This window comes from Arvicola amphibius, chromosome 5, assembly GCF_903992535.2.
Source record: "Arvicola amphibius chromosome 5, mArvAmp1.2, whole genome shotgun sequence".
Lineage (NCBI taxonomy): Eukaryota > Metazoa > Chordata > Mammalia > Rodentia > Cricetidae > Arvicola > Arvicola amphibius.
This window is the reverse complement of record NC_052051.1, coordinates 57,116,010-57,136,806: the sequence shown is the minus strand read 5'-3', so window position 1 is coordinate 57,136,806 and position 20,797 is coordinate 57,116,010. Positions and strand designations below refer to the sequence as shown.

The 20,797-nt window shown below is 45.5% G+C and overlaps 1 long non-coding RNA gene across 1 annotated transcript; it reads left to right on the top strand.

Annotated features, from left to right (window-relative positions):
- The first annotated feature begins 165 nt into the window (after positions 1 to 165).
- LOC119814989 lies at positions 166 to 3,207 on the top strand. The gene is made up of 3 exons (XR_005285485.1): positions 166 to 954; positions 2,228 to 2,393; positions 2,887 to 3,207. It is a non-coding gene; the product is annotated as an uncharacterized LOC119814989 (long non-coding RNA).
- The last annotated feature ends 17,590 nt before the right edge of the window (positions 3,208 to 20,797 follow it).

Genomic DNA, 20,797 nt, shown 5'->3' with positions numbered 1-20,797 from the left:
TGACCTTCGCCAGAAGCGCAATTGGAGCGCCGTGTCGGGTGAGGATTCGGTTCCAAAGGCAGGCCCCAGAAGCACCAGAGAGTCCCTGGGTTCTCCGCTAGTTTGGGGGGGTGGGGAGGCCAGGGCGCCGAAGTGACTTTTGTCTACTTGGAAATGGGCTGAATTATTGCGGGGCTTCCAGAAAGCCGGTTCAGAAGGCGGCTAGGAGCTTTCAGCGGCTTGCAACTTGTAGCGGGAAAAACGAGTTGTCGGTCCCTAGTGAAGAAAACAAAAACAAAAACCGCCCCCTCGCCTGCTTGGGCGGGTCCGAAGAAAGGAGAACACGTGTGCCCGAGTCTGTAACCAAATGACATTTGGTTTCAACAAGTGCAATGAGAGACCCACATCCTCTCTTCTAGACTGGGCAAGAACACGGCGAAAAAGGATTCTGGCAGAGGAGAGTTCAAGGGGGCAGCTTGGGCAGCCGATATACTTGGTGGTAGCGTCGGAAAACTGCGTGGGCCTGGAAAGCAAAACGCAGCCCATGTGCTATGGTCAATCCAAGGAGGACTGCACATTTCTTGAACACCTACTATGTGCCGGGTACTGGACTAAGTGCTAGACTTCCGGTGCCTGTCCTCAGCGAGCTTCTACTCCGCCTGCGAATAACGGAAGCGGCGTGAATGAAGTTCGTTTTCAGGATAATGATGGCTGATGGGTGCAGAAAAATTCAGAACGCAAAGATTTTTGAGTCGGGCCTAGAAGAACGGAGAATTTTTCTTTTCTTTCTCTTTCTTTTTTTTCTTTTTTTCTTTTTTTTGAGAATTTTTTCATTAAGTGAAAACCAAATAAAAACAACCCAGGCCCAGAGAGGGCGGGAAGCTAGAATAAAACACTCAGCTGGAAAGCTTGTCCAAGAAAGAGGGGCAGGCCACTTCACCAAACTCTTTGATATGCACACCTTGATTTAAATGTGTAAGTGTGGGGAGGTGGGTTTGGGTCAGATTGCAGAGGTGCCCCTGGAATAATGCCAGGCTGAGGAATCTGTATTTTTTTCTTTTTTAAAAAAAATATTTATTTATTTATTTATTATGTATACAGTATTCTGTCTGTGTGTATGCCTGCAGGCCAGAAGAGGGCACCAGACCCCATTACAGATGGTTGTGAGCCACCATGTGGGTGCTGGGAATTGAACTCAGGACCTTTGGAAGAGCAGGCAATGCTCTTATCCTCTGAGCCATCTCTCCAGCCCAGGAATCTGTATTTTATAGAGAGCTAGCAGCAAAGATTTTCCAGAAGATGAATTTGGGGAAAACACGGAGAAGAGGAAAGGGGAGGAAGGGGAGGAAGGGGAGAGGGGGAGCAGAAGTCAGTGAAAGGAAGCGATCCCTGCCACAGGCTAATTATATATATATAATATGTATATATATACATATAATTATATATACATATAATTATATATAATATATATATATACACACACACACACACATCAGGCATGGGCCAACCAGAGCAGCGGGCTAAGTAGTCTCTACCTGCCAATCTGCTCCAAGATACCTGTTAGATGGACTGATGCGCCTAGATGTAAGTGTCTTTGGCCATTTTTGTTTTTACATTTTTACTTTTGTTTCTTCCTTAATTCCTTTTTTAGTTTTTTTAGACTTATTTATTTTTGCTTTATGTGCCTGCACGTATGTCTGTGTAACATGTGTGTGCCTGATGCCTAAAGAGGTCCTAAGAGGAGGTGGAATCCCCTGAAACTAGAGTTAAAGATGGGTGTGAACCACCATGTCAGGGTTCTGGAAACCAAACCCTGGATCCTTAAGTTCTCTTAACTGCTGAGCTGAGCCATCTACAGCTCTTTTTTTTTGGGGGGGGGGAGGTTAGGGGGCGTGGTTCGAAACAGTTTCTTTGTGTGGCACTGGCTGTCTTGGAACACACTCTGTAGACTAGGTTGGTCTCACAGAGCTATGCCTTCCAAGTGCTAGTATTAAAGGCTTGTGCCACTATTGCTGCTGCTGCTCCTTCTCCTCCTCCTCCTTCTCCCCCCCCCTTATTTTTTCTTTTTTCTTTTTTTTTTTTGTGATAGTGCCTTGTGTGTAGTCGGCTGACTTCAAACTCTGTGTGTAGCCAGAAATGACCTCTTGATCTTCCCACCTCCGTCTCCCAAAAGTTGGGATCACAGGCATGCACCACCACGCCAGGCTCCCTTTGCCTTTACTATCTGTTATTTCCTCTGTTTCCTCAGAATTCCTCGCAAAGAAGTAAAGAATGAAGCAGGTGTCCAGAGGACTGTGGTCTGTGATCCCTCCTGTAAGGGAATTCTAATCCCCGACGAGAGACAGAGGTGAGGAGGGTCAAGGCTGGCCAGGAACTGATAGATGTTCAGCAGGAGATGCTGGAGCCAAAGGGAGGTACGTTATTTCACCAAGAGGCTTGGTCAACGGAGACTGTCAGAGGGTCAGAGTGACCTAGGACCCATGCCCGTACGGGGAGGTGAAGGACCGGTGGCTCAGAAAAGCATGAGGAATCCGCCACTGCTTCCCACGCGGGACCCTTCTCCTTCCCTGTGTCTTCACCACTCACGTCCTCCTGGGGCCTGGGCCTTAGGCTGGCTAAATGCACCTCTTGAACTTGCCAGAGGATAGGAGGCTCAGTCCCTCTAGTGGTGTTGCTTTCTAGGCCCTCTCTCCAGCATGCTCCCTCAGGCTACTTCTGAAGGACACTGATGGCTTGGTCTCTGGTACCCTGCACCTTTAGGGTCAAAGAGCAAGAGGCCCAGCCTTCCAGTGGGAGAGTCCAGAGAAGGGATGTCTGGGATAAAGAGGTCAGAGAGGTCAGGAGCCTCACTCCCACCACTCATCATTGTCAAAGCAGACTCCTCCCCCTCTGCCCTTTCTCCTCCAGCAGCACCCGGACAGAGCAAATGTCAGGACCTGCCAGCTGGGGATCCCGGTAGAGTCTCCGGATGTAGAGCAGCAGCAGCGGCAGCAGCAGCAAAGGAGTCGCGCGGCACGCGAGCCTTTGGGCTCTGAGCGAACGCACGTTACAGCATAGCAATCTGTCTTTCGGGCAATTTTCTCCTTCCCTTTCCACCTTCTCACTCCAGTTTGTTCTCTGCTGACTGATGCTGGCACTGCCAAGAGGGTCCCCAGAGAAAAGCCTTGGCCAGGAGGCTGAGAGGGAGGAGGAGCCTCCGGACAATGTGGGGGAGATGCAAAGATGAGGCCGATCCTCTGTGTCCGCAATGATTCAAGGGGGAAGGGGAATGGGCTCTGAAGCTCCAGTAACTGGATCACTGGGGAGAGTGGTTTTTAAAGCCCAGGCAAGCTTTCCTGGGGTTACTGAGGTTTGTAATGTAACCTCCAGAGGAGGGTTAGATGGGAAACTGATTTATGTAAGGTAGGGTCCTACTGGGGAAGTCCATGGTGCTTTACTCTTGACCCCCTTCAGGAGGGATCAGCCATGTAGGAAGACTAGGGACCTCCAAGGTTTAGGGGTCCTCTCCTTTGTTGGACCCGCCTAGACAGATTCTCAATGCATCATCTTATCTGTACACACACACACAGTCCTCTTTTCTGAGTTGCAGTGTGTGTGAGAGAAATTGACAGACACAGACAGAAAAATGTAATATACTAGGCAAGTGTAGAAGCTCTACCTGTAATCCCAGCACTGGAGAGGGATGGCAGGAAGACTGCCAGGAATTCAAAGAATATACCAGAACGGACTGACTTCTGCGCACACGGAGGGACTTGATCTGCACGGCAGTGAGCTTACTGCTCACTAATTATGGACTCAGGGGGATTCAAACATGAGAAACGAGTGCTGAAGAGGCAGCATCCGGGGATTCCAACACCAAGAACTAAGGTGCACTAGATCCAGGGCAACCTGAAAGATGTGCAGAATTCAGGACCTGCCCTGTGCACTGCGAGCACCCAGTATAGGTTCAGTCTGGTTTGAGAGACTACTCAGCATGTGTTTGCAGAGTGAGTACAAGAGTGCTCATTCCCATTTTCAAAGGAACAGAAACAAGTGCCACAAAGTGTGGAGAAAGCAGCCGTGGAGGATTTTCAGTGTCTTTGTCCTTGGGACACCTGACCTTTCTTAGGTTCTCATCAGCAGAGGGAACCCCTCAAGGAGGCAGAGGTGATGTCAACCGCCCCTGGTCCATATTTGGGACATCATAACTTCACTGTCTGTGCAGGCAGTTTACTAAAAAATTAACCCCAAGCCAGGTACCAGGGCTCCTCTCCCCCCTGCTGTCCAGACCAGGGGAAAGAACTGACTTTATCTTACCAAGGACTGGAGAGACCCCTATCAAAGTATACTTCTTTTTGCTTCACTGGTAGCCTCTTTTGGACAAATGTACATCAGTATATTATTACATACATTTTACTGTATTAGCAGAGAAATTACAGGATTTTTCAGGAGAGACCAAACAGATGGACAGCTATCAAGGAATCCTGACATTGGGAAGAGCTGGGGACCAATCCCTCCTGACGTTATCTGTAGTAGTTTGAATAAGAATGTGCCCCTAGTCTCAGGCATTTGAACACTTGGTCCCCAGTTGGTGGTGCTGTCTGGGGAGAGTTAGACGACACAGCCTTGCTAAGGAAGTGCTGTTATCCCACCAGGCAAGAATAAGACCACTACTACAATTTTGAGTCAAATTTGAAGCAAGCTTCAATTAAATACTGGCCAGGCCCATTCCTGGGTTCCTAGAAAAGGGTGATGATCCACATTTTGTGGAGGCTTAAAAAGATAACCCCAAGCCGGGCGGTGGTGGCGCACGCCTTTAATCCCAGCACTCGGGAGGCAGAGGCAGGCGGATCTCTATGAGTTCGAGGCCAGCCTGGTCTACAAGAGCTAGTTCCAGGACAGGCTCCAAAAAAGCTGCAGAGAAACCCTGTCTCGAAAAACCAAAAAAAAAGAAAAAAAAAAAAGATAACCCCATAAGCCCACAGTATTTCCCATCAGGTCCAATAGGGCAAGAATACATCCTAACATATTTCCTGCCTGTGTACCTCCCACCTACACATGATCAATCAAATGTAGTTGAGTCAAACTTGTTTAGGGTGGTGAAAACAAAAGTAGCCTCCAGCATTTCAGGAAGTATCTGCCTTTTGTTTGTTTGTTTTGATTTCTTTGAGACAGCATTTCTCTAGCTTTGGTGCCGTCCTGGACCAGACTGTCCTTGAACTCACAGTTATGCCTGCCTCTGCCTCTCGAGTGCTGGGATTAAAGACATGTACCACCATTTCCCAACTGACATTTTTGTTTCATAGATCTCTTAGGCATAGCAATTAAAACTTAAAACATAATTTTGGTTCTCAAAGCGCTTCCCTGGAGGCTTTGGAATTAAAATCCAAGAGCCATTCATGGATGACTTAGTCCGTCTTTCATGTCTGCTGTTGAAGATAGGCACTTCTCAGCTTTCTGTCCCTGCCGCCATGCTGAGCCACCGAGATGGACTCTTACCCCTTTGCCACCATAAGCCAGAACTCTTCCTTCTAGAAGTTGATTTTGGTCACGGGGCTTTATCACAGCTAGAGAAAAGTGACTGATCCAGTGCCCATTAGATTTTGAACCTGGTACTCAGAGGGGTAGAGGTTGAGAAGGCAAGTTAGAGCAGCAACTTCCCAGCCAGCCCTTCTGTCCCCACCGTTCAGAAGTAGGAATAAGTCTCTAGCAATGAGGGAAGAGATCAGAGTTTATCAGACAAGTAGTGATGCTTAGTGTTAAACTCCATGCCAGGATCTAGCAGTACAGGTATAATCCCAGGTACCCGAAGTGTAAACAGCTTATGCCCTTTCATACACTACACACGGGGCACACGACAGACACTAGGGACAGGAGCAGGTTATAGCAACAAACAAACAAAAACCTCTGGAACTAGACAAGCAGTAGAACAATACGCTTCTCGGGGAGGCTGAGTTTTCTCTCCAGTGGCTTTGCCTTTGATTGCACGGAGATATCTAGAAAGGTCTGATGCCCCACTCCTTCGTGCTCCCCAAGCCCACCTATCATTAGATAGAATGGAAGGAAACCCAGACCAAGCATCAGATCTGGGTTCTGCTCCCATCATCAGGACCAACAGGATGACCTTCCAACATGCACACTTAAGTCCTCGCCATGCTGACCTCTGAGTAAAGTCGGCCTCAGCAGTGGTTCAAACCAAAGGCCTACAATAGGCTAGCAGTCCTGCCCAGGTCCTTCAGTATAGCCAAGCCACCCCTCACCATGAGAATATTTTCAGATAGTCAGACCTGATGGTATAAGATGGCTCTCATTCCATCTTTGACAACCCAAGACTGAGCTGTTCTACACTTCTGCAAACTCAGGTCATTTCTCCAGCAACAGCAGCAGGTGAACAATGTAACCCTGGTTTAAACTGTTGGCTCTATCTTCTGCCTTGAAGGCAAACAAGCCCTGCCTCCACCCATAAGACACCACCTTCCTGTCCCTAGAATAAGTGAGTGCCTGGGGCAGCCTAGTGAGGTAAATCCCAGCCTGTCAGTTGTGGACACGCCCACTCACACCCCCTGGCCACCTGTGGCAGAAGCTGTTGCATCATCCACCGGAAGCAGCCCAGCAGCTGGCTCCTCTCTGAGGCACATTTTCACTTCCTACTTCCATCCTCCTGCCTGCCACCCTGTTTCCTGCTCCCTGCCCTGACTGTGGGTGCCGGCGACTGTGTATAAACACTGTGTAGTCTGTCATAGGGATGGGATTTGTCTAGGACCAGTAGGGCTTTCTAGTGCCTGTTCTGAGCATGGCCCTGATGGGCGGAATGGGCTCTGGCTGAAGGGATTTTCCCAGCTAAGAGCCACTTCGGGATCCTATGGGCTCAGAGAAAAGCCCTCTGTGGACAAGGGACACAGGAGGGAAGGAACTTCTGGGTAGTCAGCAACCACTTACATTTCCTTTCAAGGATCAGTGGCCCACGTTCTGGGTCATGTCCTGTTGTTGGTGAACACTAAGCACCATCAACACAGGTGGATGTCTCTGGGATGGTGTCCGACTCCAGTAGGAACTACATTTGGCTTTGCATTCTTCCCTTATATTTCCATAGAATCTTCTGGAACTAAGAATAGGTTCCCCCCCATCCTGAACTTGCGCTCTTCCTGGAGGGAAGAACTGCTTCCTCTTCGCCCACAGTTCTTATCTCTTAATCCCCCACTCTTTTTTCTGGCTAATTCCTGTATCTGCCGCCTCACCCGGAGCCACAAAGATGGCAGTCAGCTCTTCCTCAACTGGAAATACTCCATGACTCTTGCTTTTTTGAGACAAGGTCTCCATTTGTCTCTCAGGCTAATCTTGAATTCAAGATCTTTCTGCCTCAACCCCCCAAGTGCTAGATTACAGAAATGTGTTACCACACCCAGCAAACAGATGAAAAAGTATTTTAATGCAGGACTCCAGGTGGAGAGGATACTTTTAAGGTTATCTTCTCCATTTGAAAATGGCTTTTAGTCCGGTGGTGGTGGTGCATGCCTTTAAATTCAAAACTTGGGAAGCAGAGGCTGGCCAATCTCTGAGTTTGAGGCCAACCTGGTCTACAAGAGCTAGTTCCAGGACAGGCTCCAAAGCTACATATAGAAACCCTGTCTTGAAAAAAAAGAGAAAGAAAGAAAGAAAGAAAGAAAGAAAGAAAGAAAGAAAGGAAGGAAGAAAAGAAAAGGTTTGCTTATGCCTAAATGACTATTTGCTTGTATATATATATATATATATATATATATATATATATATATCCTTAAATTCACTATATAGTTTAAACTGGTCTCAAATTTATGGTAATCTTGCTTCCTCAGACCCTCAAATGTTGGGATTACAGTTGAACGCTACCACACCCAGCCAGGTAAGATTTTATTAATTAATTAATATTAATTAGTGTGTGTTATATGCATGTGTATCTGTGTTGGATATGTGTACCTTTGTACACGTGTGTGGAGGTCACAGATGGGTATCATTGTTATCATTTATAAAGAGGTGGTGGGTGAGCGGTACCACCAGAGGCCTTGGTGGGCCCCCTGGCAGGTGGCCTGAGGCTTCAGCAGGAGACAGACAGTAGATACGCCATGCAGAGAGAGCTTGGGTATGGAGTTTATTCAGTGGGCTATGGAGGGGAAAGGGAGAGGGGCCTTGGAGAGAGAGAGGGGGCAGAAGCTGTTTCTCCAGAAGAAGGGAGAGGGAGAGAGAGAGAGAGAGAGAGAGAGAGAGAGCACTGCAAAGGAGGTGGGAGAGGAAGAGGGAGAGAGAGAAAGAGAAAGAACAGGAGAGGAGGTAGGAAGGCAGAAGGGGGGGCTTGTCTCTTAAAGGGATAAGGTACCCAGGTGACAGACTAGGCCAGCAGATTACATCACAATCTTTCTATAGAGAGTTCTGCACTCCACCAGACAGCTCTGCCAGTCCCCTAGTTCTCTGGTGGTTCTTTGCACGTCTAAGCTGACTTACTCTATGGTAAGTGTTAAGGATATTTGGTTCATTATTCTATCTATCTATCTATCTATCTATCTATCTATCTATCTATCTATCTAGTTAGCTATCATTCATTTATTGAGATAGCTCTATGTCACTTTGTAGACCAGGCTGACTTTGAATTCACAGAGATCTGCCTCCCAAATTCTGGGATTAATAGTGTGTATCACCACCCCTAGCCTGGTTCAATATTTGGATAAATATGAAAGTGTCTTTTTTGACAAGCTCAGCTGTAATTGCCACTATTGGATTACATTGTCTAAACCCGTGGTTCTCAACCTTTCTAATGCTGTGACCCTTTAATACAGTTCCTCATGTTGTAGTGACCCCCAACCATAAAATTATTTTTTGTTGTTACTTCATAACTGTAATTTTGCTACTGTTATGAATTATGATATAAATATTTTTGAAGACAGGTTTGTCAAGGGATCATGACCCACAGTTTGAGACCCACTGGCCTAAAGAAATGTCAATCTACAATGAAACTGGATAGTGATAAGCTCGTTTTAGGTTTTGATGTAGTCAAGTCTGTTCTCGATGTAACTAACCTATAGCAATGAAGGGGCAATCCCAAGAATTCTGAATTCTTCCCCTAGATCAGACAAGGTTCTGAGGCTCCAGGCTCCAGGCTTCAGCAGCAGCAACCATGTGGCCTTCTGATAAAGAAACTAAACACCAGGATCAATCATGGGTTTCACAACTGGAGAAAAACAGCACAAATGTTTTAGAGTGGAATTGTTTTTTCAGATCTGGCTCTCTTACAATGAGGGCATGAAGTATGTGAGACTGTTAGGTCCAAATTGGGCTTCCCCTAACGGCAGTGCTGGTGAGTGTCCTAAACAGGACGATGGCGGGGAAACAGTAGGATTGCTACTGGACAAACAGAAGCTTAACCTCAGCGTTCCAAGTGAATCTCAAATCCACCCCAAAGCTCAACTATCTCAGACAAGGGCAACTGGTTCCAGGTCAATACAGACAACTTGTCTCAGCTCAAAACCCCCACCCTAATGACTGTCAATATAAAGTCGGCTTGCTTTTCTGTCATTTTGTTGAACTTACCCACCCACCCAGAGATAGTCTTGGAAGTTTGATTCCCCCCAAAAATCTTTACTTCTACCCTCAGAGTAGTCTAGTTCTGACCCTTGTTCTCAGTATACATTTCTGTTGACTTCTCCAGTATCTTCTAGATGTAAGACTGTCCTTAACTGTGTCTTTGGATTAGGCAAGTTTTCAGAGATTTGAAGAGAAGAATCTTGTTTTGGAGTCCAGCTCTTCAGCAAGTATCCCTGATGTTTGTTAGTTTTTTTTTTTTTTTTTTTTTTTTTTTTTTTTTGGTTTTTTGAGACAAGGTTTCTCTGCAGCTTTTTTAGAGCCTGTCCTGGAACTAGCTCTTGTAGACCAGGCTGGCCTCGAACTCACAGAGATCCGCCTGCCTCTGCCTCCTGAGTGCTGGGATTAAAGGCGTGTGCCACCACCGCCTGGCTTTGTTAGTTTTCTTATCTATGGGAAGGATGTTTTTGCTTCAGTGTTTATTGCTTGACGATTTCCTGCAAGTAGACAAGCTTCCTACTTCATTTCTTCGGTTTTGGGGGGATTTGCTGTTGTTCTACAGTTCTAGAAACAGAACCCAGGGCTTTTCAGCACGAAGCAAGTGCTTTACCACTGAGCTACTTCATCCAAGCTACTATTTCTTTGTCACTTAGAAGGCTTAGGGTTGGCAATATGGCTCGATGGGTAAAGATGCTTGCCAGGAAAGCATAGAACCTCAGTTCCATCCTGGCACTTAGGGTGGAAGGAGAGAGAGACCAACTGCACATGCACCATGGCATACACAACTACACATGTAATCATAATAAATGCATACAAATATTTAGACTATGGTTGAAAAATGATCTTGAGATTTTAAAAATTAAGTCTTTTCACCAGGTGGTGGTAGCACTCCTCCTTAATCCCAGCACTCGGGAGCCAGAGACAGGTGGATCTCTGAGTTTGAGGCCAGCCTGGTCTACAGAGTGATTTCTAGGCCAACCAGGGCTACAATGAGAAACCCTTGTCTTTTAAAAACAAAAGTTTTCCAAACGTTCAAATCTTTCAGAATGTTCCCTGTTAACACAAAAAACACGACTCTTACCCCAAAGAGGATAAGAGATTATCCTGAAGCCAAATGTGAATGACTATGACCTACCAACACAGACTTATGTTACCCCAAATTTTATGTTTTCATAGTAACAGAACAAAAAAGTCATAAATCAGTGTGCTTTTCAAATACATTGGTGGAAATATTAAGTACATGGTTACAGCAAAGTGGAAAAATCTCAGCGATATGCCTCAAATGCTATCTGATGATGCTCTTAGTTTTTTCATTGGTAGAAACTGGGTTTTGTTAAGGTAATTACATTCTAAAAGGTTTTAAGTCAAAGGGTAGTTTCTAGAGCCTGTCCTGGAACTAGCTCTTGTAGACCAGGCTGGCCTCGAACTCAGAGATCCGCCTGCCTCTGCCTCCCGAGTGCTGGGATTAAAGGCGTGCGCCACCACTGCCCGGCCTCATTCAGTTTTTAATCAGTCAATCGGCCTTGTAGAAGAGAAGATGCAGCTTCTCTCTGGGAACCTTCATTCGCAGGCCACTGGGACAATAGTGGCATGGCTGCTGTGGGGCAACCCACTGCTCTCTGATCAGATCTTGCTCTGCAGGAGGGAACTCATGTCTGGTACGGTAAAGCTGATCAGAACCCATGTCTGAAGAAGTGATAGGCCCTAGGGGCAGCCTACTATTTCATTAAAGGGCCATGTTTGTCAAAACTCCATTCTAAATATTTATGTGTATGCCCCTAGAGTCACACTAATCTCAGCCGTGGTCCGAGAAGCCTCTCGGTTACACAGAGACTTCTGGTCAAAGTGCTAAGACTCAGTGTCTGTGGGCTTTCAGGCCCAAGGCTCAGGGCACACTGAGGAAGAGCGTGCGGAAAGAATGGAAGAGCCGGAGGATGGAAAGGACGGCTGTGAAATGTTGCCTTCTGGAGATGGCAGGCTGTGGCTCTCCTGAACTCACAGCAGCGGTGGTTGCCTGCACAAGATGAAGCCAGGCAGAACGCCAGCTTGATAAGGGAGAGTTCACGTGGCCCTACCCCTAGCTGAGGAGCTATTTGCATGGATGGGTGCATAGGAAGACAGTCACTTTTGTTCAGGGGCGTGGCTACTGGTAGGTACCCATGCTCCAATGGGTGGCTCCCTCTGCCCCTTGTACACAGAGCAACACTAACTGGACTCAGTGGACTGTTTGTCTTTTTAAAAGAAGAAAATGGATATGAAATGGGGAGGGGCAATGTTGGGGGGATCCAGGGGAAGTTAGAGGTGGGGGAGTAGATATGATCAAAATAATTGGACATATGTATGAAATTCTCAAAGAAGAAACACAAAAGCTACTAATAAAATATTAGATGCTTTTGGGTGGCCAGCCTCACCATGTAGCCCAGGATGGCCTCCTCAGCTTGACCCGTGCTAGAATTACAGGAATGTGCTGCCACACCTACTTTAAAATTTTTGTGTTTTATTTTGAGAACCTTGTTTCACTTTGTCTCTGACAAAAAGGTCACTTCCTAGTTTCAGACAATCCCAATGGGTTTAACTGAAATAATTATCACTTCTTCTCTAAAAAGAAACTTTCACAGTATTTATTAGGTGCATGCTATGTGCCCCAGGACACACAAGTAGGACTAGGAAGGCAACTGGGTGAGCAGCTCATCCCTCTTCCATTTTAGTCATGCCTGGCAGTCATAGAAGAAAAAGCCGGGATCCCTGGAGATCTAATTTGCTGGGCACAGACAGCACTGTAAGATAATGCTCTTACTTAGTGGAGCAATCAGTATAAATTACATATGGTGGTCCATGCCTGTAATCTTCATACATGGGAGGCTAAGGCAGGGTGATTGCCACAAGTTTGTCTAGTAAATCCTAGGCCATCCTAGGCTACAGTGACAGAAATTCTGTCCCAAAAAAGATTCTCTCTCTCCCTCCCTCTCTCCCTCTCTCTCTCTCTCTCTCTTTCTCTCTCTCTCTCTCTCTCTCTCTCTCTCTCTTTCTTAGAGCCAATGGCGGTCTGGCGGTGGTGGCGCACACCTTTAATCCCAGCACTCAGGAGGCAGAGGCAGATCTCTGTGAGTTTGAGGCCAGCCTGGCCTACAAGAGCTAGTTCCAGGATAGGTTCCGAAGCTACAGAGAAACCCTGTCTTAAAAAAACAAAACATACACACACACACACAAAACAAAACAATGGCCAATATAAAAGGATAAGAGCAAGATTTAGAGTCTGGCATGTGGAGATTTGATGTGTGATATCCCTCTGTATGCTGTGATTACCATTGACAAATAAAAAAAACTGCTTTGGGCCTATAGCACAGCTATAGGGGAAGAGAGCTAGGCACTGAAAACTAAGCTGAATGCTGGGAGAGAGAAGGCAGAGTCAGAGAGAAGCCATGGAGCTGCTACCAGAGACAGATGTGCTGAAACTTTGCTGGTAGGTCACAACCTCGTGGTGATGCACAGATTAATGGAGATGGGTTGAATTAAGGGGTAAGAGTTAGCAAATAAGAAGCTAGAGCTAATGGGCCAAGCAGTGTTTTAATTAATACAGTTTCTGTGTGATTATTTCGGGGCTAAGCAGCTGGGAACAAACAAGCAGCTCCTCCTCCAACAGAGATTCATGTCCCAGTTTTGCACCTGTTATAAGGTAGCCTCTAAGTTCTGTCACATCACCTATCAGATGGGGGTCTGCAGTGGCTTGAATAGACTCATGTGTTCAGGAGTAGGTATGGCCTTGTTGGAGGAAGTGTGTCACTGTGGAGGTGGGCTTTGATGTCTCATATGCTCAAGCTACGCCCAGTGTGGCACCCAGTTCTCCTTCTGCTGCATGTTGATCAAGGTGGAGATCTCTCAGCTACCTCTCCAGTACCATGTCTGCCTGCACACCACCATGCTCCCTGCCATGATAATGGACTAAACCTCTGAACTGTAAACCAGCCCCAATTAAATGTTTTCCTTTATAATGGTTGCTGTGGTCATGGTGTCTCTTCACAGCAATAGAAACCCTAACTAAGCCAGAATCCTTGCATAAGGTTGGAGTATAAACTGTCATAAGTTAATAAATAGATACAAATGAATGTAATAAGTAAATACAAAGTACCTTTATATAAGAGATGTTCAACTAACAGTAGATATGACCGTGGTCTCTTTGTAATAAAAATTCTCTCTCTCACACACACATACAGGCTCAGAGAGATGGCTCAGTGGGTAAAGACACCTACTGCCAAGGCTGACAAGCTAAGTTTGATCCCCAGAATCTACCAGCCAGCTCCCATATGTTATCCTCTGACCTCCACACATGTCACTTGCACCCAAACTCCTGTACACACACATTTGTAAATAAGTAAATGCAATAAAAATAAATCTACAAAACAAATGAAAAAAACCCACAAAAAATGATTGACCAGCTTTTCAGAAATGAAACCTGCAAAACGAACTAAAAATTCATAAATTATCATGTTAAAAACATGAATTATCTTAAAAGGCATGTATAGGATATAACTACTTTAAGAATAAATAAGGTGCTAGGCAGTGGTGGCGCACACCTTTAATCCCAGCACTTGAGGGGCAGAGGCAGGTGGATCTCTGTGAGTTGGAGGTCAGTCTGAACTACAGAGTGAGTTCCAGGACAGTCAAGGCTACACACACACACACACACACACGTCTCAAAAAAATAAATAAAAATTAAACAAACAAGAATAAATAAGATTATGTATTTAAATGCTTTATACCAAATTATACCAAAATTCCTAACACATAATGTTTGGTGGTGCCTTAGGGTTACCATAGCTATGAGGAAGCACCATGACCGGAGCAAGTTGGGAAGGAAGGGTTTATTTGGCTTATACACTTCCATATCATTGCTCATCTTGAATGAAGTTAGGACAGGAACCTGGATGTTCTGATGTAGAGGTTATGGCAGGCTGCTGCTTACTGCCTTCTCATCAGGGCTTGCTCAGGAGAGAACTCAGGACCACAGGTATAGAGATGTGATCACCCACAATGGGCTGAGCCCTTCCCCATCAATCGTTATTCAACAAAACGCCCTACAGCAGGATCTTGTAGAGGCATTTTCTCAATTGAAGTTCCCGTCTTTCAAATAACTCTAGTTTGCATCAAGTTGGCATAAAACTAGCCAGCACAGTGGTTGTGGTATTTTTTATTATTTATTTATTTACTAGCAAGCAGACTCTCCTGAACTCCAGTTATGCAAGTTCTCTAAGCAGCACCCTGGAGCATCAGAAAAGTAGGTTCTCAACCTCCCTCCCAGACCTCCTCACTGGTGAACACGGAGGGTGGGACCCAGCAAGCAGCCCTCCTGGTGATGAAGATGGGGTTCTCGGCAGAGCTGCACATTAGAATTGCCTGAAGATTGCCAGTGAGCTGGCTTGGTGGCTGAAGATGCTTGCCACCAAGCCTGCTGACCTGAGTTTGACCCCCAGAACCCTCATGAAGGTGAGAACTGACTCCCACAAGTTGTTCTCTGACCTCCACACATATGCCATGATATGCCAGCATGGGAGCACACATGTAAGTAAATGTAAAATAAAAAAAAAAAAGAATTACCTGGGAAATTAAAAAATTCGAGATGCTCCATTGAGATCAGTTGTCATCATCTGAGGGACAGGGACCAGTTATAGAATTTCTTAAAGCTCCAATATATATATATATATATATATATATATATATATATATATTGTTTAAGAAGAACCTTATAAGGCTGGAGAGATGGCTCAGCAGTTAAGAGCACTAGTTGCTCTTCCAGAGGTCCTGGGTTCAATTCCCTTCAACCACATGGTGGCTCACAACTGCTATAACTCCAGTTCCAGAGATCTGCTACTCTCACACAGACATACATACAGGCAAAACACTAATGCACACAAAATAAAAATAAATAAATTATTTAAACAATATACCTCTAGGCAGAGCTTTTTTGTTTGTTTGTTTGGGTTTTATTTGTTTTTGCATTTATTTATTATTTATTTATTTATCATTTATTTATTTATTTATTTATTTATTTATTTATTTGAGACAGGGTTTCTCTGTGTAGTACTGGCTGTCCTGAAACTCACTCTGTAGACCAGGTTGACTTCAAACTTACAGAGACCCGCCTGCCTCTGCCTCCCGAGTGCTGGGATTAAAGATGTGCGCCATCACTGACCAGCTAGGCAGAGCTTTCTAATAACAGAGTATTCTAATTTTAAAACGGGTATACCTTCTAATGCAGGCTTCCTAAAGGCCCTAAAATGGGCTCTTTCCATTTTGCCATCCTCGTCCCAAACTTAGCCTGTGAGATATAAAACCCAGATAGGAAATGAGCATCTCCCAACCTCAGCTTGAGCCAGGGTTCCTGGAGGCACACAGCCTGCTCCCATCTTTTAGAAGGCCAGCCAATCCTGAGAAGACTTGAAGTGCTTGAATTTGACACCTTAAACCCCACCCTGCTCCAGGCGGAGTATCCTATAGCTCAGCATAGCCTGGAACACACTATGTAGATGAGACAACTTTGAACTTTTGCCTGCACCTCCCAAGTGTACAGTTCATTTTAAATCAGTCAGTGGCAAATGCCTCCTAGAAGACAAGCTGAATTATCTGAGAAATAGGAAAGATGTTCTATTACCCAGCCTCAGTCATGCACTAAATGAGCCTGGAACCAGACCGAGGCTACACCGACATCACACACACACACACACACACACACACACACACACTGTCCAACCTGGCATATCTGCTATTTCCAGAGTCTGGGAAGTGAAATGAAAGCCAGATCACCTAGTACCCACATACATGACCAATTGGATAAGAGCTGATTTGTGCAGACCTGAATGTTTGCTTCTAGCCTCCTTGCTTTTGATTAGAGGGAATGGCCACCTGCTTATTGAGGACGCAGAGGAAGAAAACAGTAATCAGTGAAGGGTGGATTTGGGATTCTCAGCAACAATGGAAATCATGCTTTGCACCCTGTAAGTTTTTGTTGTTGTTTGTTTTGTTTTTTTAAAGACAGGTGCTTAACGTTTCCTGGTCTGGTCTCAAGCTCACCGTGTAATAATGATGCTTTTTACCTCCAGATCCTGAGTGCAGAGACTCCAGGTGTGCACACCACACCCAGTTTATGCCTTGTTAGGGATCGAACCCAGGGCTTCCTGCACGCCAGGCAAGCACTCGACCGACTGAGCTACTGTTTCAGCCCAGGTTGCTTAAATTTTGAGTCCCAGTGTCTTAGATGACGAATGTAGAAGTGTTCCGCATACTGTCAACTGTGTAGCTGCACTGTTAGTTTCTCTTCCCTTCCCCCAAAAGGAAACATAAGTGGACAGCCTCATCTGACCCCTTAGAGCCACCAGTGTCCTTCTGACGGCTTGTGCCTTTCAGAACTCCCACTACTAAAAAACTAAAAAGGCCAAGAGTTACATGCCATGCCAACTACCAACTACTTCTTCTTTTTTTTGTTTTTGTTTTTGTTTTTGTTTTTTGAGACAGGGTTTCTCTGTAGCTTTGGAGCCTGTCCTGAAACTAGCTCTTGTAGACCAGGCTGGCCTCAAATTCACAGAGATCTGCTTGCCTCTGCCTCCTGAGTGCTGGGATTAAAGGCATGCGCCACCACCGCCCAGCTGAGATAGTTATTTTCTATTAACTAATCAATTAACTGATTGATTTGTGAGGCAGGGTCTCAGTAGCCAAGGCCGACTTCAAAGGCCCTCTGCAGCCAAAGATGACTCTCCTCCCCTCACCTAGAGAGTACAGGCACGGGCCACCACCCCCACCCACTCTGCCCCACCCATTTGCCACTTCCTGTGAGAGAAGGGAGAAAAATGAACCTAAAGCTAAAGATGAAACCGAAAGCCTGTAAGAGAGCCCCAAGCTTTCATGAGCTCGGGGACCTATAGCCTGTGCGACAGGCTCACGGGGCTGCCATCGTCACATTTACAATAGTAATTTTGGGATGTTAAACAGAGAAAGTCATTATTTTGAATTGAACTCTTGTATTAGGCCACCTCAAACCAACAAAAAAATGGAGTCAGTTATGCTAAACATCACATTATCATACTGAGACTTTAAGGAACAAACAGGCTGATCCCAAAACAGATCAGCATTTCCTGAGAACTAGAGAGTTCAGTCCTAGTCATCTAGTAAGGAAGTTGCCCCTGCTTTAACCCCTAAAAAAAAAAAAAAAAAAGGCCTGGACTAACCTGGTGTTAACCAATCATCTCTCTCTCTCTCTCTCTCTCTCTCTCTCTCTCTCTCTCTGTCTGTCTGTCTGTCTCTCTCTGCTTTCCTTGCTTCTATAGTAGGAAACTTGCAATGCTACTATTGCACTATTGCTTTGAGAAAGCTTATCCTATTTACAGAATTCTTAAGTAAAAGCCAACTATATCTCTAAATGTGTTACGACTTTTTGTCTTTTGACAAGAGCCAAGCTATTGATTCTTCCATTTTAGTTCCTAAATAATGTACTAATGCATTGGAAATGGAAATTGCAATTGAGAGTGAGTGAAATCACACATTTAATTACTTTAAGGAATTACTGGAGAAGTAGTTGGCATGTGCTGGGCAGTGGTGGCACACGCCTTTAATCCCAGCACTCGGGGGCAGAGGCAGGCCGATCTCTGTGAGTTTGAGGCCAGCGTGGTCTACAAGAGCTAGTTCCAAAACAGGCTCCAAAGCCACAGAGAAACCCTGTCTCGAAAAATCAAAACAAACAAACAAACAAAAAACCAAAACAAACAACCAAAAAAAAAAGGAAAGAAAGAAAATAACTATCTCTTTAGTGCACCTGGGCCTCTGAAATGACCACATAAACCCCACATTCCCAGCTTGGGGCTCAGGAATAAAAGCAACCTCAGCCCTCTTGGGCTAGCCACAGATGGTATGTTTATTGGCATGCATTCACATACTCTGAGAAGAAAGCGGGAACAATAAGTTAATTAGGTCACTTAGTAATGATTGCAATCGGCCTCATTATTAGAAGCTGACCTGTGGGAAGCAGATGGCAGATCTTCAGAACAGGGGTGCAGGCCACAAGCAGGTAGCAACTGTTCAGGAACCTCCCTAAATTGAGGCCAAAGGCCCAAGGCAGAGAGACATTCTCCCCAGACGTCTCTGCCTTCCCAACTACTGCTTCTGCCTCCTCTAGAACCAGACGAGACCTGGCTCCGGGGCTCGCCACTTAAGCACCAGAGAAGACTCAGGTCACTTGGCAAGAAGTGAGTCCTCACTAGACACAGTGAGGAACCACAGTGAATCTACACAGCACCCACAACAGGACAAGCATTCAGATGCATGGTCACAGTGTGGGACCATGGAAGGAAATCTCCACGAGGGTAGGCAGGACAGACCTGGGAACGCGGAAGAACTTGGCCCTGATCCATTACTCCTGCTTTAAAGTTATATCATCAAAGTTTTGTGTTGTTTTCAAGTCTGCAGAGTCCTTTGTTCTCTGGCCATGGCAGAGCAGCTTGGCTCCAGGACAAAGTCATATTGTTCTAAATTCTGGTTTTCTATTGGCCTTCTGTATCCAATGCATTGTCACCCCAGAAGCCATCAGTGTGTGGAGGAAACCCAGCAGGAAACCCAGAGTGTGCGCCAGCATCCCCAGCTGGGCTGGAACTTTTCTGGCTTAAAGGGAAGTCTGGACTGCCTTGACTTCTGACCTCAAGTTCTACTCTCAAGGAACTCTTTAGCTTTTGGGTTGTCTGTATCGGAAAAGCCAAGCCTAACTGTGGGTAAGGTCTCTGGATCCCCCATGATGCTCAAATTTGGACCCTGTCTTTGGAGTTTCCACAGATCCCTCTCAGGACACAACTATTAAACCAGGAATGGTGGTACACACCTATAACCCTGCACTTAAGAAATGTAGACAAGAGAGTCAGGAATTCAAGGCCAGCCTCAGCTACATCGTATTAGGCCTACATTGGTTACATGAGACACTAAGTTAAAACACACATACTACTACTAATAATAAATAAACAAATCAATAAATAAAGTTGACGAAAAAGAAAGAAAAGCTAGCAAGGACAAAGAGAGGGGAGTTATGTCCTCTATTCCTCTTGGAGAATAGAGAGCAAAGAGGGCTGATTGGCTTTGGAGCCAATCTCAAAGGGCAGGGATGTACTTGGTGATTCAGTCCTTTAGAGGTAGAAGGAGAAAAGGCCATTATGGAAGCTTGAATGTAATTGGCCTCCATAAGCTCATAGGGAGTGGCACTATTAGGAGGTGTGGCCTCGTTAGATAAAATGTATTATTGTGGGGTGGGAGTTGAGGTCAATGGCCATGCACATTGTCTCAGCCCACTCCCCGTTGCCTACAGGTCAAGATGCAAGACCCCTCAGCTCCTTCTGGACTGAACCTCTGAACTGTAAGCAAGCCACCACAGTTAAATGCTTTCCTTTATAGGAGTTGCTGTGGTCATGGTGTCTCTTCACAGCAATAGAAACCCTAACTAAGACAGCCATACTACTTGACTGCTGAGTACGGTGTGAGTCAGCCTGGAGTTTTGATCCTTTCTGGCCCCGAGTGACAGAGGACCAGTGGAAGCAGGATCTAGTAGGCGCCCTCCCAAAGCCTGGCAGCCTGTGTGCCTGGGCTGGCAAAGGACAGTCCCTGTTGTTTTTCTGTCAGTACAGAGGCTGTGCACAATTTGCTGCTGTTTTAACCTGTAAACAAGGCCAGAAGTTACCGTTCTGCTTCTCTGGTAACAACCCTTTAATCTCTGGTAATGCCTTTAATCTCAGCACTTGGGAGGCAGAGGTAGGCAGATCTCTCTGTGAGTTCGAGGCCAGCCTGGTCTACAAGAGGTAGTTCCAGGACAGGCTCCAAAGCTACAGAGAAACCCTGTCTCAAAAAAAAAAAAAAAAACCAAAAACCAAAAACAAAAGAACAAACAAATAAAAAAGGACTTGAGAGTCAAAAGCTGGGATGAAAACCTGCTAGCTCAGAGAAGTTGAGTAGCAACTAGCTGACCTTAAAGAGAGCATCCTTCCGCCCTGTCAAAACAAAAGAACTCACACTACACGGTCGCTCTCTATGACTTCCTGTGTATCTATAGTCTTACATGTACCCTAGGACTCTCTGATTACTGTCAACTGGTTGCTAACTCAGCCTCCTGATCCAAAGTTGATTTTATTTAATTTATACAAATGTAAATTCAGGGTTCACAGTGTGATCAAATATCCCACAACAAGTTCTTATAAGAACATAAGTCTGGTTGTGATTTCAGACTTGCCTTCCTCTGACAGGATCCCGCTATGGTGTGGATGTAGTT